The sequence below is a fragment of the Apus apus genome, chromosome 18 (assembly GCF_020740795.1).
Source record: "Apus apus isolate bApuApu2 chromosome 18, bApuApu2.pri.cur, whole genome shotgun sequence".
NCBI classification, from domain to species: Eukaryota; Metazoa; Chordata; class Aves; order Apodiformes; family Apodidae; genus Apus; species Apus apus.
The window spans coordinates 3,851-18,821 of NC_067299.1; the positions used below are offsets into that span (position 1 = coordinate 3,851).

General features: G+C 48.5%; 1 long non-coding RNA gene across 10 annotated transcripts; it reads right to left on the minus strand.

Annotated features, from left to right (window-relative positions):
* Positions 1-3,530: 3,530 nt before the first annotated feature.
* LOC127392086 (uncharacterized) lies at positions 3,531-14,598 on the minus strand. Of its 10 annotated transcripts, none has more exons than XR_007891184.1 (13): positions 13,606-14,598; positions 13,261-13,408; positions 10,306-12,390; positions 10,164-10,214; positions 10,003-10,073; positions 9,773-9,819; positions 7,787-9,662; positions 7,337-7,534; positions 6,838-7,011; positions 6,109-6,235; positions 5,420-5,493; positions 4,050-4,152; positions 3,531-3,817 (listed from the first exon to the last, which is right to left on the minus strand). It is a non-coding gene; the product is annotated as an uncharacterized LOC127392086 (long non-coding RNA). The 10 variants fall into 10 exon arrangements; XR_007891186.1 differs by lacking the exon at positions 13,261-13,408 and adding an exon at positions 13,455-13,525; XR_007891182.1 differs by lacking the exon at positions 13,261-13,408 and having other exon boundaries at positions 10,306-10,529; positions 12,291-12,390; positions 13,455-14,598.
* Between the last annotated feature and the right edge of the window lie 373 nt (positions 14,599-14,971).

Consider the following 14,971-nt stretch of genomic DNA (forward strand, 5'->3'; position numbering starts at 1 on the left):
GTAACATCCTGGAAATAAGCTCCTGAATCTAACTGTGTTGCATGAAAATGTCTTTTGCACCTGCTGCTTCCCCAGAAAGGCTCAAGGGACAGACTATTTCCCCTCTATGGCTATGACCTTGTATGTATCTCTGAGGAGGCCGGGGGGCAACATCAGTGATTTTATTTGGATAGAAAAAAAGTTTCAAGAGAAAAACCACCTTACAGAACGTGATGAGCCTGCAGAGGTTTTGGCAACAGGACCTGGCAGTGTGGCAGCAGCCACTGCCCATGGCCAAGTCCTCCTCCCCTGGCACCTGCTGCCTCCTGCCAGCACTTGTGCAGCCACAGCTCAGGGCCCTGGTGGCACCAGCCACCCCTCCAGCAGATCCTACCCCACATCCCGTGCTTGGTGGAACGTCATCAGCATGTGCTGTCAGGAACAAGCACTGAAAAAACCCCAAAGTAATACCAGGTGACAACTTAATTGATTGCCAAGTCAAATAGATTTGGGATGGTTAAAAGAGACACATCTAAGCCACCACCCCCACCTGCTTCCCAGGCTCCACTTCACTCCATCATTACCCATCCCTCTATGTCCTCCCCCACTGAGTGGCACACAGGGCTGGGGAACGGGGCTGGGCGTCAGTTCAGAACACTTTGCCTCTGCTGCTCCTTCCTGTTCGTGCTCTTCCCTTTCTCCAGCATGGATCTGTTCCCCAGGAATACAGCCTTTCGCAAACTGCTCTGGTGTGGCTCCTTCCAATGGGCTGCACTCCTTCCCAAACTGATCCAGCACAGATTCCCCCTTCTGATTTTTACATTGGAGAGGAGAGTTCCAAGTGCTCTGGAGTCAGTGTCTGGTGATGGAATTGCCCTCCACTGCCAAGGGAAGCATTTACATGACGTTATCTGTGGACAGACCTTTGCCTTGCAAACCTCCTTTATCACAGCAGCTCTGGGCACTGGCTCTGTGGGGGTTAAAGCTCAGATGGAAGTCCTGGCTCCCCACCGGTTCCCCCCATCCTCCCCCAGAAGCAACAAGTGGATTTCTGTAGGTCCTGGGTGAAACACTCGGGGACACAGGATCTGCCATCAGCTCGGGTAAAATGAAATACCCCTGAGATGTGACAGGTCCAATCTCCTTGTCCAGTGCCCCCAAGACAGGTCAGGAACATCTATAGGAAAACATTTCTGCAAAACAGGAAAAGAACCTCCCTGGACTAAGGCAATGGATCTGTATTTGCAGACTTCCTTGTATTATTTGACTTTTTATGGATTTCAGTGAAAACTTTGCCAACTAAATATCATCAGAGTGAGCCATAGATGATGTGCATTAAAAAAACCACAAACGAACAAAAAATTCAATAAACCAAATTAACACCACCACCACAACAAAAACCCAGCTTGGTTTCACTTTTTTAGTTTCCACAAGTGAGGAGAAAACACAACTGGCTGTTGGTGACTGGAACCAGAGGGTCCAGCTGTTCACCTCATGCACTGATGACCAGACATGTCCTTTTCTCTCTGTCCCTGAAAAAGGGAACACTGGAAGTGCAGATTCTGCAGGGTTTACGCTCCCGGTTTAGGACACTGAAGAACCCAGCAGCCTCAATAGGTTCTCCCTGCGGGCCTTACTGGTCTGAGCAAAAGAACTTGAAATACTTGCAGAGCTGTTAGTCCTTCTAAGAAAGAAAAGAACAGTTGAAGATTTCTTGATGTATCCCCTTTGTCATTTAAACCATTTGCCAGGGGCTCCTGCATCTGTAATTTCTGAGAGCATTGTTGGGCTGTCCTCAAAAAAAGAGCCACCGCTCTTGCTGCCGTTATCACCTACTTGTGATTCTATGTTGGGATTTCTCTCCTAGAAGTAAAACAAAGATATTTTTTTAGTAGTGAGACAGCCACTCCTTGCCCGAATTCTTTCAGGCCTCTCAGAACAACCCCCCCTGGGGTGCACTCAGGCTGCAAGTCAACTTATCTGTGTTTTCCTGATAAATCTGGCTGTGCAGTAAACTTGGGTTTGGGGAAAGACTATGTATGGGGCAGTTACGAGTCTGATAATGTCGATACTGCAGGCACCTTCCAGGAATCCATGTGTTGAGATGCTAATGATGCATCGGGAGTTCTGGTTAAAAAAAAAGGAAAAAATAAAAGGAAAAAAAAATTGCCTGGAATTTGCGACTGAATGATACTTACAGAGATACCTGCTGCAGTTTTCCTTCCCGGGACATGTTTTTAACAGGCGACAGACAATTTAGCTTTGCCTCATCAGATCACTCTGAGGATGTCACTGTGAAGAAGAAAGATCTGCCAAATAATGACCAGCTGTTTCACTGGCATGGTCTTTCAGACAGTACAGCACCACCTGTCCAGATCAGCCTGTCGGGTAGAAACTAGTCTTTTATCTTTGATGGCCTCCTTCTCCAGGGCAGGGGTGCTGGGGCAGGCAGGAGCCCCCCCAGGAGGGGGCAGGCAGGTCCTGCATGCCCTGGAGCGGGACCAGCAGCAGCTGCTACAGGGCCCGATACTGGACAGCCCCAAAAGCAGGTGTCCTCAGGTCAAGGTCCAGCAGCTGGACCAGGCTGAGTGAGGCCATCCCTGCTCCCTGACCAAAAGGCACAAAAAGCACTTGGATGGCAAGAGCCTTTCTGGCTGGGGGAACCCGACTGCGTGGGAAGGAGGGACAGCCTGCAGCCTTCCTCCTCCTCACTGCAGACAGTGAACCGAGCAGGGTGGACACGGGTGTCGAGGTGACCCCCGAGGGCAGGGCTTTCTGGGCAGGGGCTGTTGTCACAGGGGGGCTATGGTACCATCTCCTGTTGCCATCACCCCTCATGGGTAGTCGGGCTAGAGGTGGCCCCAGGGATGGAAGACCCCAGGGGTCTGGTGCCTGCTCCACTGTCACAGCTCAGGGCACCCGGGGCCAGCCCCAGGGTGGCAGCAGGTTCCTGCATCCCGTGCCCAGAGGGACGCAGCTCCCTCCAGGTGAGCTGCTCCGCACAGGAGCTGAGCCACCTGCAGGGAGAGGATCCCTGCTGGCAAAACCTCCCGCAGGAGACCAGGCCCAACAACGAGCTGCCTCCTGCCTTTGTGGGTTTATTTTTTCTCCTGAGCTCTCAGAAACCACATTTGCTCTCTCACTAAGCCAGGCCCGGGAAGGCTGCTGGGACAACAGCAACACATGGGTTCCTGATCAATCGATGTGAAGCAAAGACCTGCAGCAGCAGGGAAGCAGGCAGATACATCAACACACTTCCAGACAAGCCCAGCAAGTCTTGCTTTCCAGGTACCTATGTCCTGTTCCTCACAGCACATCCAGCTCCAGAATTCTTCTATTATAAGGGAACTAATTTTATTTTTTTTTTCCTGCTCAAAATATTAGTAGGCACCAAATCAAGACAACTCAGACTGTTCCTCAGCTCTTACCAAGGTTCACTGGCAACCAACCCAGCACTTCTGCCACCCACTCTCTGGTCACTGTGCTATTTTTGCCAAACATAGAAAGAATTTTTTAAGCAAAACCTGAAGCAGACATGTAGCAATGAGGAATTCAGAAAAACACATTGAATTTTAATCATTATGTGCAACTAACACAGAGCCTAGTAATGGTAATTTTGGGCCTCTCTAATTGACTTCTTTATAACAACTCAAGATATAAAAGAAAAAAAGGAAATAAATTAGATCTTAAGTGATCTTAAGAAGAGGACATAGGGAAAAGCTAAACAAATTCCAGTTTCAATGAAAATAATACAATCATTCCAACATTTTATTGACAGCTTCCCATCCTTTATCAACTGACTCCTCTGGTCTCCAAGCAGATGTTATTCACTGCCAAACTGAAAAAGAAAAAAAAAAAAAGTAATTCTACTTCAGTATAACAATGCAAAGTTCCATAAATAAATGAAAACATTTGACCTCCAGGCACAAGAGGTGTCAGTGAAAATGCCATGAAAGCTGCATTTTAATTTGTCCACTTAATTTCTCTAGGAAGAACCACCCAAGGTCCCCTGCAATTAGAAGAGCTTTGAATTCTGCTGTTGAGGGGGAGAAAATAAGAAAAGGATTTACCTCAGCAGCAGTCTGCAAGTCTGTGTAATGCATCTGAGCTGGGAGAAGCTGCATCTTGAACCATTCCTGCAGAGCCTCATCTGTGGACCTAGTTACCTTTTAACTGACAAAGTGAAAATGTACCTGTCATTACAGCTTAAGAAAAGACTGTTTCTGTTCTTCAGGTGCTTCCAACCTGATCCTGAAGAAGTCATTTAGGGGGAACAGCTGAATGTGATTGAGGAACCTCAACACTTTTGAGGGCAATAGGACCAGATATTGAACAGTGCATGGATAAGTTTCAAGCTACTACGAAACCAGGATGAAATAAATGAATCATACAGAGCTTTGGGAAACAAGTACATACAAACAGAATGCATAAATCTGCATACATGCAAATCAGTCAGGAAACCATTAGAGAGGTATCATGTCATCCCTTGAGCTTTGCTTTTGCTCCCCTTTCAAAGATGCTCTGTACAACAACTGCCCATCTCACAGGAGTTTATGGTGAGTCTGATTTGCATCATGCTATTTACCACTGTGCACAGCTCCCTTGCAGAAAGTTAAGAGAAAACCTGGAGATGGCTGTAGCTGTAGCAAGCACCTAATACTGCCTAGAAGTCCATGACATGCAGAAATATTGAATGTATTTTTACCAAAAGTTCCAGCTTTTGTTACTGTCACTCTGGCATCTTCCTCAAAAGAGGAGGAGAAAAGATCTTGGAGAAAATGCAGGAGCAGGGAAAGTGTGAAGGAGATGTGAACACACAACAGCAGACCTTTGCTGGGAGACAGAGGGGGGTGTTTAAACCTCCTGCTGAGATTCCCACTGATCCCTACTGAAGGTAGAAGAGCTGGAACCAGCTATCAGGCTCCAGGCAGCCAGGGAAAATTGTTGTAGCACTCAGTAAATGACATGCTCTTCCAGGTTTTCTCTTTCCATTTCTCCCTACCCCCAGTCCCCCAACAAATTCTGGAAAATCGTTATTTAAAATTGTTAACAGAATACTTTGGAAGTGCAGACTAATATTTCCAATATGTTTTTCTAGCCTCTTTTATTAATGTATTTTTTGGTACTAAAGTTTTTGTAAACTAAAGTCTGCTAGCTCTACTAAAGATGGAGATATTTTTACTACAACAGAATTAATTTCTCCCCACACCAACTGGCACATATTAAAGTAACCCATACTGCCTCCTAGGACCAGAACTTTTTGCTTTACATACCTGTAAGTTTTTCTACATGAAGAACTAAACCAAGTAAGGCAATACTGTTATATAAATAAAAAACTATTTATGTAACATTAAAATACTCTCAGGTCTCTGTATCTTCTCTTAATCCGATTAAAAAAGTTTATCTTGGAATATAGTTCATCCTAATTTATGCATGTTACCTTTTCTTGGGTTTCACTGAGATAAGGTTCCTGGAGTTGATTTTCCACATAAGTCACTCTTAGTCATGTAAAATCTATTAAAAAAAAAAAAAAAAAGAAACGGAAAATCCCAGCAGTTCAGCTGATAAGACTGCTCAGAGACCATAGAACCCCACTGGGTAAAGAAATGCATCAGCTGAGATCAGTTTTGAATTGTTGCATTTAAGGCACAGAATCTATATGGGGAATTTCAGTTGTCCCTATAATAAGCAGAACATGGAAACTCACTGACCTACTTCAGAGTTTCACATTTCATTATGCATTTTCCTCTTCTGTCATGAGACAGAGGAGCAGAACCTCCTCAGATATCTTTTCCACACTGCTTTTGTCAAGCCAAACCACAGAGAGAAGTCCTAATCCATGTCTTCCAATGCCATATGGTCATAGGATCCCTTATCCTGACATCCACTTCCTTCTTTGGTTGTAACTTGTTAGTGATTTCCAGAAGAAACTCTAATTTTCTCATCATTACAATCTTATTAATTACCACACTTACACTTGGGAATGTCTTCCCTGGTTGCTTTCTGCAGTTAAAATACTTATCTTTATGCATCTTCCAGTCCAAGTTCAAATTAACACCTCAGATCATGCACCTGAGGCAGAAAAATAAGGAAAACAGCAAAGCTCCAGAAATTAAAGATGGGATTTACCTCTGGCAGGTTTCCAACAATTGAAAGGGAGTATGAGAAATATTTGTTCAGCATCTGAACACACCGGTGGCTGGTATCTGCTTCAGGTGTCATGGTCAGTCTGCCTTGGGATTCCTCCAGCAAGTTCCTAGGAAATCAGGGGTACTTCCAGGAGGCTTGCCCAACACAGCCAGGTTTTAATTGATTAGCAACAAGTGTGTCACTTTTTCAAATAAATAAATCTTATAAATAAATCTGTGAAGTTCTCAAATTGTTCACAATTATTTTTCCATCAATATTCTGAGTGCTGGTTTTTCTATCAGTTTGCTTACATTTAAAAAAAGGCTGGGAAACTGTTTGAGAAGCAGTACAAAAAACATTTGAGGCCAAAAAAATCATTACCAATTGCAACAAAAGAGAAGTTTGGTACTTTCCATCAAGTCCATTCACAAGCACAGATCAGGTCACCACTACTTGTATGTCTCCATCTTAGACAAAGAAAAGCATTTTGTGAATAAATGGCTTCTTAGCAGGAAGAAGCCAACCTACACCAGGCTCTAAGTGTTATGCAGCTCTTCACTCAATGCAATAGGAAAGCTCAGGTTCTGTGGCAGGTCCCTCATGCACTGGGAAACACTTGGACCTGGAGGGGAAGCAAGTCTCTCCCATGCTGACAGTCTGGAACCACAGGGGAAGAGGATGACACATGGGGCCGCCACGGTGGTGGGAATCCTGCATCACTTCACTCACATGCTGACTGTGAGAGGATGCAGAAGGTGCTCTGGGGCCTTCCCAAATCTCTCCAGAGTCCTGACCACAAGCTGCCAAGCTGCTGTTTGTCTCTGGAAATGCAATGCACAGCACCAGGCCATCCTGAACCATCCAGGCAGGTACCCCAGGGGACTAGGAGGGCTTGTGTACCACCTATGAACACAACCAAGGGATGCTCCTAGAACAACTGACAACATGACACCTGAAAAACACCTGCTACTTCAGCCCACTAGTCACTGCTCACGTCCCCCGAATCACCTGCAGTGCTGATGTCCTGCTCTGCTCCTGGCTTTGTGCCTCCAAAATAAAAACCCCAACACCTAGAAGGCAGCCAACACAGCCACCACTTGCTTCTTCCCTCCAACACCGTCAGCCAACTCACCTTCCAGCACTCTGCTCCCTCCGTGCCTTTTGGCTTGTCCCTCTGCATAACACAGCCCCTCAAACCTGCTGCTTCAGCACCCCATCCATCACTCACCTTGCCAGAGGCCGCTCTGCTGACAACATCTCGCTTCACACTTGGATTTGCACCCAGAAAATCCAGCCAGAGAAGCTCAAGCTTGACAGAACCACCAGCTGTCCTGCCGATACTCCGGAGCTGCATGACTGTCCTTCTTCAGCCGGCACTCTGCTCCCCTCTTCCGTGCCCTTGGCCGTGCTGCTTGTTGCTCTGCACCTGAAACAACACAAACACACCCTGTAAAGCAAGTCACCCACACAACCACAGGTAGCTTGGTGAGGCCAGAGGTCTCTCTGCCTTCTGCATATACCTTCTCACTACAGCTAGAAGAAGAAAAGCCAGCTAGGGAGCCCCATCTGTGCAAGCTAAGGCACCTTCCAGATCTGACCCGCTCCCCTTCTGACTAGTGTAAGCTAGTCAGAACCGCCAACGGCCCTGTTGATACTCCAACGCTGGATGCCGACCCACCTTCATCCAGCACCCTGCTCCCCTCTTCTGTGCCCTTTCATGTGCAGCTTGTTCCTCTGCATCTGAAAAAAAACCAAAACAACCAACAAACAATGTATAAAGCAAGTCACCTGGATGCTGACAGACAGCTTCCTGAGACCAGAGGTATGTTTGCTTTTTGCATGTGCCTTCTCACTACAGCTAAAAGAAGAAATCCCCATGTGTGCAAGCTAAGGCACCTTCCAGATCTGACCCGCTCCCCTTCCACACTAACTGCTGCTCCCAACCAGTCACGAGGTTCAGACTGGACCCCCTTGCTTTCTAAACTCCTTCTCAGAGGAGTCTAGGTGCGGCTGGATCCAATCCTAGCCCCGGACCGTAAAGGAAAGTCAACACAACTGTGGCAGTTGCCTACCCGTTGGCCCAGAGATGGACCGTATGGTCTCTGCCAACAGCATTGGTCCAAATCAACTTGCTTCCACACCCCCATAAAGCTACACTACCCTGTCATCAGTACTGCTGCATCCCTGGGCAGGGCAGCTCCAACCCTCGCACACAGACCAGGACTACACACAGACACTGTGACTGACCTTGTTATACCAAAAGTGGGGTCCTTCACCTGGTACGCAAGATGCCAAAATACATACAGAGCAAAGGTATTTTCATTTATGCAAACACAGGGTGAGAGGTGGTTAGACACAAAGCTGCCCCCTGAAGTAGCAAGGCTATGTACATTTATGCACTTGTGGTTAGTTTCCTCCACCTAATACATATTTAGAGTTACTCTACTCTGATTGGTTAGTGAATTTCTCATTCTGATTTCGAGGTACAGCAGACACAGTGGGTAGGTCTTCAGTTGGAGGTGGGCAGCCTAAGTGCTGGAGGTCTGGTTTCCACATGCATGATCTTGTAGCAAGCAGAAGAGATCACTCACCTATACCAACTTTGGCAATTCTGCCACATTTTAAGCAAAGCTAGTACTTCCTTATCTTCTTGTTTCAACCACAAGATCTTTATTTCATAAGACCTTTGTAATTTTTTTAACTCTCTTGTCCTTGCTCAGTGAAAGATTCCACTGTATCAAGTACAGCAACGTGACCACAATACACGAGAAGACCACAGGACAGGAGAACAATTCCCATAGGGAAGATGATGCTGGCAGAGAAGCCCTACAATGCCACGATGGTACAGATGATCTAAAGCAGACCTGCCAAGGAGAGGCAATTGCCACCACACACAAGAGAAAGCTACCATCAAAACCAGAATAAGGGATGTGTGAGAAGCCATGCTTGAAGACCTAAGACCAGTGAGGACACAGGGATGAAACCCCAGATGACGATTCTGTGGAAACAGCAGACTCAAAAGCAGAGCTGCAGGCAGCACCTGGCTGGCCACCGCAAGAGATGAACGCTCAGAAACGGCCAGGATGTGACACACGCCAAAGAGATCCACGCGTCAAGCTGTAATTGTGAGATGAGAAGGGCTCAACAGGCTCTGTGCCAGTGAAGTGATGCATTCCGGACTCTTGGGAGGGCTACCGAGGTGCCTGCTGGTCACCGAGCTATGGAGGCACCAAGAGCCAAAGAACATACAGTCTGAGACACGGAAAACAGACGACACGAAGTACACGCCAGACACAGGTTGGAGCTGCCCTGCCCTGTACACGCTGACATTGTGCTGAAGAGTAACCCGTCCCTTTGCCTGCCCCAAGGGGACTGTGCCTTGCCAGTCCTCTCCCCTACACCAACTTTGAAAACCCCCCCTCCAATCCCCAACCTTGTCCCCTCCTCCCAGCCCCTCCACTTAGCTTTCAGATGGCCGGGGCTCTGCAGCCTTCCTCCTCGACAAGCCGTCCTTCCCGGGATGTTCCTGCCATCGCCAGGCTCCTCATAGTGATCTGGAAAAACAACGACAAACTCACAATTAGTACTGATAAGCATCACAAAATCAGCCACTGCCAACCTCTTCAACATCCCCTGCTCAGAACCCCCATGATGTTCTCCTCACCTGCTGGTTCCAGAATCAGATGCTGAGGCCATCCTTGTTTGCGGCATCTAAGATACCAAAAGACCCAAATCACTGCTGTGCTTGTGACAAGTACCACGACCCTCCCTGCTACCACCCTGGCTCACCCCAAACACGCACCCAGTCCCAACTGCAGCCTGCACAGCACCTACACACCCAAGAGGTAAATGCTTCACTGAGTTCCCACAGGTAACTTTCTCCTAGGCACCAACCTGGCTGATGCCTGTGTCATCTCCACAGATGGCCCGTTGGCATGCTGCTCCACTGCTCCAAGGCTGCAAAACTGAAGCAAACAGCACACGCTGAGACACTGCCCGAGCCCACAGCCTGCCCACAGCTATTCCCATCTACCACTCTCACCTTCGTGGCTCACCTGTCTGGCCTCTGATGGTCACGGGTTGCCACGTCCAGCCCTGTGTGCAGCCTGGAAAACACAAACAAGGGATGCTCATCACACACTGACAACACAACACTTGGAAAACAACTGCCAGTTCAGCCTGCTAATTGTCACTGACCTTGCTCGAGTCACCTTCAGTGCAGATCTCCCGCTTCCCTCGGTGCTTTGCACCTACAAAACAAACCCAAACCATGAGCCAGTCGATAGAGGCACCACTCACACCTCCCCTCACAACCCAGGGGACAACTCACCCAGACTCTTCAATACGCACCAACCCAGCTCCTCACTGCGCTCTGCTCCTCTCCTCCATCACCCTCTGCCGCGTGGCTCCTCTCCCTGCATCTGAAAAAGCAGTAACAAGCAATCAGCCAGATGCAATTCCAGAGATTCCCATTTAGGAACATCTTCTAGATCCTAACTACCTACAAGGGAGCTAAAAAACAGGTGAACATTACGCCCCACACATTCAGGCCTTAACAACCTGGACACCCAATCTGCTTGGCTATGGCTCCAGCAGCCTCTCCCAGGTGGCTCCAGCCACCCCCTCTCAAAATCACTATGAAAATGACCACCCTCCCCTGCTGAGGGCTGCTACTTCACTTCAAATGCTCCATCTGCACCCCAACAGGCACAGACAGCACAGCAACATGAACCACAGGCTCTCCTTGCTATTCTTCTCCCAACCCCACAGTTGCTACAGCCTCCAGAGAGAGCAGCTCCAACCCAACAGCACAGAGACACAACACACAAACAAAAAGGATGTGACACGAGCATGAGAGGAAACTCCCAGCAATAAAAAAACTCTTGCTCCAATGCAGATGCCACCAGGTGGCAAGACATACAGGACCACAAGCAGGAGATGAGTGTTGAAGAGTCCAGAAAGTCCCTCCTTTCGAGTTGTGAGCTTCAGACAGGACCTCCTTGGTTTCTCAGCTTCTTCTCAGGGCAGAGCCTAGGTGCAGCTGGATCCAGTCTTCACCTCCAACCTGAGAGAGAAGCTCAGACCCTCAGTTCTGCCACAGAACCAGTTTACTGCAGCTCGAGCTGGGTGCTTCCAGTCTTGCTCTCTTCCACTTGTTTCTCAGCTGGAAAAGTCTTCCACATTCTGCTTTTGTCCAATTGCTCCCACTTAACTTTCAGTCAATGCATCTTCCCAGTTCAGAAGATCGTCTTGAGTAATTGTCCACATCTTGTTTCCATATTATTACAGCTGGCAGAGTGAAGGTCTAACTAAGGCTCATCACAGGAGTTCAGCTAAAGATTAATTAGAATCACAGCCTAAGGCCTCATCACTCCAGACACTCAGGCTAAGTCAAGTCACAAGTCCAGTCCAAAGTCAAGTCGCTTAGGTCAAGCAGTGGTCAGTTTGCACAAGTCTTTAACAGGCATGCAATTTGAACTGATATCCCTTTAATTAACACATTAGTCCCAATATTCCTATACTCAATTCACTTGTGATTTCAGCAGTAAGGAAGCCATAAGGCAGCCCCAGAGAAAGGTCAAACATGGCAAACCGTGACAAGAAGCTACAGTCAGAACCGAAACACGCGGATGCACGAGAAGCCTTGGCAAGACCCAAGAATGCAAGGACACAGGGAAGAATGCCCAGAAAAGAGAGATTCTCCCTGCGAAAGAGAAGCCTCCAGAGCGGGGCTGACGACACCGACCGCAACACCGGCGCAAAAAGAGGATCAAGAGGAGACACCCGACTCGCGAGGCCCAGCGGGGCTTTTCAGTTCAGGCAAGAAAAGCAGCGCCCCATGGGCACTACGAGGGTGAGCACAGATGATGCTCAAGACCTAAGGATGGGCTGCAAGATGAGTGCTGTACTTCTGGAGCACAAAGAGGAGACTGGGACCCAAGGAGGGTTTGAGACACAAAAGACAACAGACCACACAAACTACACCATGACACACGCAGGCTGGAGCTGCCCTGCCTGGCACACGCTGACATCAAGCTGAAGAGTAACCCACTGCCTTTACCTGCCCAAAGGGACAGTTCCCAGACAGCCCTCTCCCCAGCTCTTGACTTTAAAACCCCTCCCTGCAATTCCCAACTTTGTCCCCACCTCCCCCAAGCCCTCCCCAGCACCCATCCCTCAACTTAGCTTTCAGGGGCCACAGGTCTCAGGCCATCCTCCTTTAAAGAAAGCTCCACAGTTCATCAACTCCACGAGTCCCACAGTCAGCAGGTCCCTCATCACCTGCAAAAAAGAAAGATGCACCACAGAATGTTAAACCACCTTCTCACCCCAAAACAGCCCATATGAAGTTACCTCCAGCAGAAAAAGCTGCAGGCAACCAACATCCTTCTGACAACACACACTGCTTACCCAGAGCCTCTTGCACAACACGGGTGCCCCTGTTCCAAGGAGCTTCAAAACACACTCACACAGCTCTAAAGCTCCAACAGCCCCAGAGCGGACTGAGCTCCCCGGCCACAGGCGGGGGCTCATATATCCCGGGCCCCGCCCAGGGCCCTCCCCACAATCCCCTGGGAATAGGGGCAGTTGGAACACCAGCTGGAATTAAGGGCTGGGGAGCAGCAGCTGGTCCTGTCACCTGCCTCTGGGGACACGCCCCGGGGCGGGGAGGGAAAAGACAGCAGTGAGGACCTGCCCACGAGAAACCGCCCCTGGAAAGATCTCTCGAGGACTACTCGGGTGAAGAGACTGATGAAAGGGATCTCAGAATTACTGGTCTCACTGTGTCAGAGCCGGGCAAGATGCAAACGGGCATCCCCGGGGCAGGAAGGGGCAAGCGCGGCCCCGGAGAGGGAAAGCAGCAGCGGTGCCCGCCGCTCCCGCAGCTGCCCCGGCCGGGCCCTCCTCGCGCGGGGCTTCTGGACACGCTCCGCGGGCAGCGGGCGGGGCAGGAGGGGGCTCGGGGAGCGGCTGCAGGGGAGGGGCTGGGGCTGCCCGGGGCGAGCGGGGCCGGGGGAGGCTCAGGGGGGCTCTGGCCGGGCGGGGAGGTGCCCGGCGCCCGTGCCCGGCGGTGTCCGCCCCCTGCCCCGCTCCCCTGCCCCCGCTGCCCCGGGGCTGCCCCGGCCCGGCTCCCCCCCAGCGGAACGGGACCTGCCGCAGCGGGCGGCTCGAAGCGGCGGGGGCGGCGGCAGCGACGGGGCAGGCGGGGACAGCGACGGGGGCGGCCCCGGCCCGGAGCGCCCGGGGTTCCTGCGAGCCGGAGAGCGGAGCGCAGGCTGCACGCTGGCACCTCGCTCGTCTGTACAAAAAGGGAAAGAACTCAAACACGCTGACACTTTTATTACCTTAATCCTAGGCCACTGGTTTAGTCAGTCAAAAGGACGTGTACACGGACACGGTCATTTCACTTCTAAGTCTACAGCAATGTAAATATTCTGTAAAGATGTTTTTCTCTTCCCAGTCCCTACAGAATCCCTAAGTTAACGAGCTACTTACTGCTTTGTCACTGTCTGCTAGAACCAAAGCATCCCCTTGGCACCTGACCTAGCATGTTAGGTGACAAGACATCAGGTGGGGGCAAGACATGCCAAAACCACACAACTTTTTATCCTAATCAATAACACACACAATCTTTCTTATCATTTAAATAATCTCCCTGCATATAAAGCAAATGTACATATCCTGGCCAGAATTTTCTGCATAGCACCAACTGACACCTTGTATGATCAGCTATAACCTCCAAAGGAACTGAACTGTGAACCCTTCCCAGGGTCTCTCTTCAGGAAACCTCTCTTTTTTAAATATATATCCCCTTTTAATGCTGGGGAGAGTTGGTATTTTGAATGTTTTGGGTTTGTTTTTTTTTTTCCTGCAGGCTTTTCTGTACCTGTGTCCAAGGCAAAAAAGGTCCTCTTTATTAATATCCCAGAAAAGGGTGTTTTTAGACTCCAATCAAAAAGCATTAAAATACAAGACATGTGCTTTTTAGGGTTTTAACATATTTTCGATTCAACAATCCATTATAAAGAGGATATACACAGAAAGAGATCACTATTTCCCCAGCAGCTTAGTGGCTGAACACTTCTTGTACACAGTGATAACCAAATGGAAAACATATTTATTGCTTACCCCTACCAATGCTACCTGTTTCTAACCAACTTGTCCTCACAGATTTGTCTCCCACATTCCAAACACGACAGCATTAATGATGGGGTGGAGTTATCATTTTTTGTTTGGTTTTGATTGTTTCTTTAAGCAGAAACCCATCTCAGTAATTAAATATTTCTTATTTTCTTTCTCATCACTTCCTGTAACTGTCAGTCCTGTGTCATTTTTGTAAATATAAAACTGCTACAGAACAAAAGGTTTTGTTCTCCAGCCTTCTATGGATTCTGACAGGGAGTTAATCTCCTAGGAAGGAGGTAATCTTCAAACATTTCAGAAATACACAGCAGTTGAATCTAGGCCTGAAAAAAGCCTATGATACTGCACTTTGTCATTTTAATTATTAGAAAGTCTACAACACGCTCATGCTTTTCTCAGTCTTCTTCAGCTATGCTCTGCTTAACTCAGGAACCCACCACATGTTGGAGACATACTTGTTGCAGACAAAAATTCAACAGGAATGCAACAATACCAGTCATTTTAGAAGAGACCAACCTGGCTGCATAGAGACAAGATTCCCGAGTCAAGATTTCATGAACTTTCACTATTAAACTTCACTTTAAGAGTGGTCACTGACTTGGTGATGAAGCAAATATTGCCTAAGAGTAACTCAAAATTGCTGGTGCAGAAGGCTGACAAGCCAATGTGTTATGCAGGCATTAGAACAGAAATACTGACTAATGGAGGAGTCATGCAA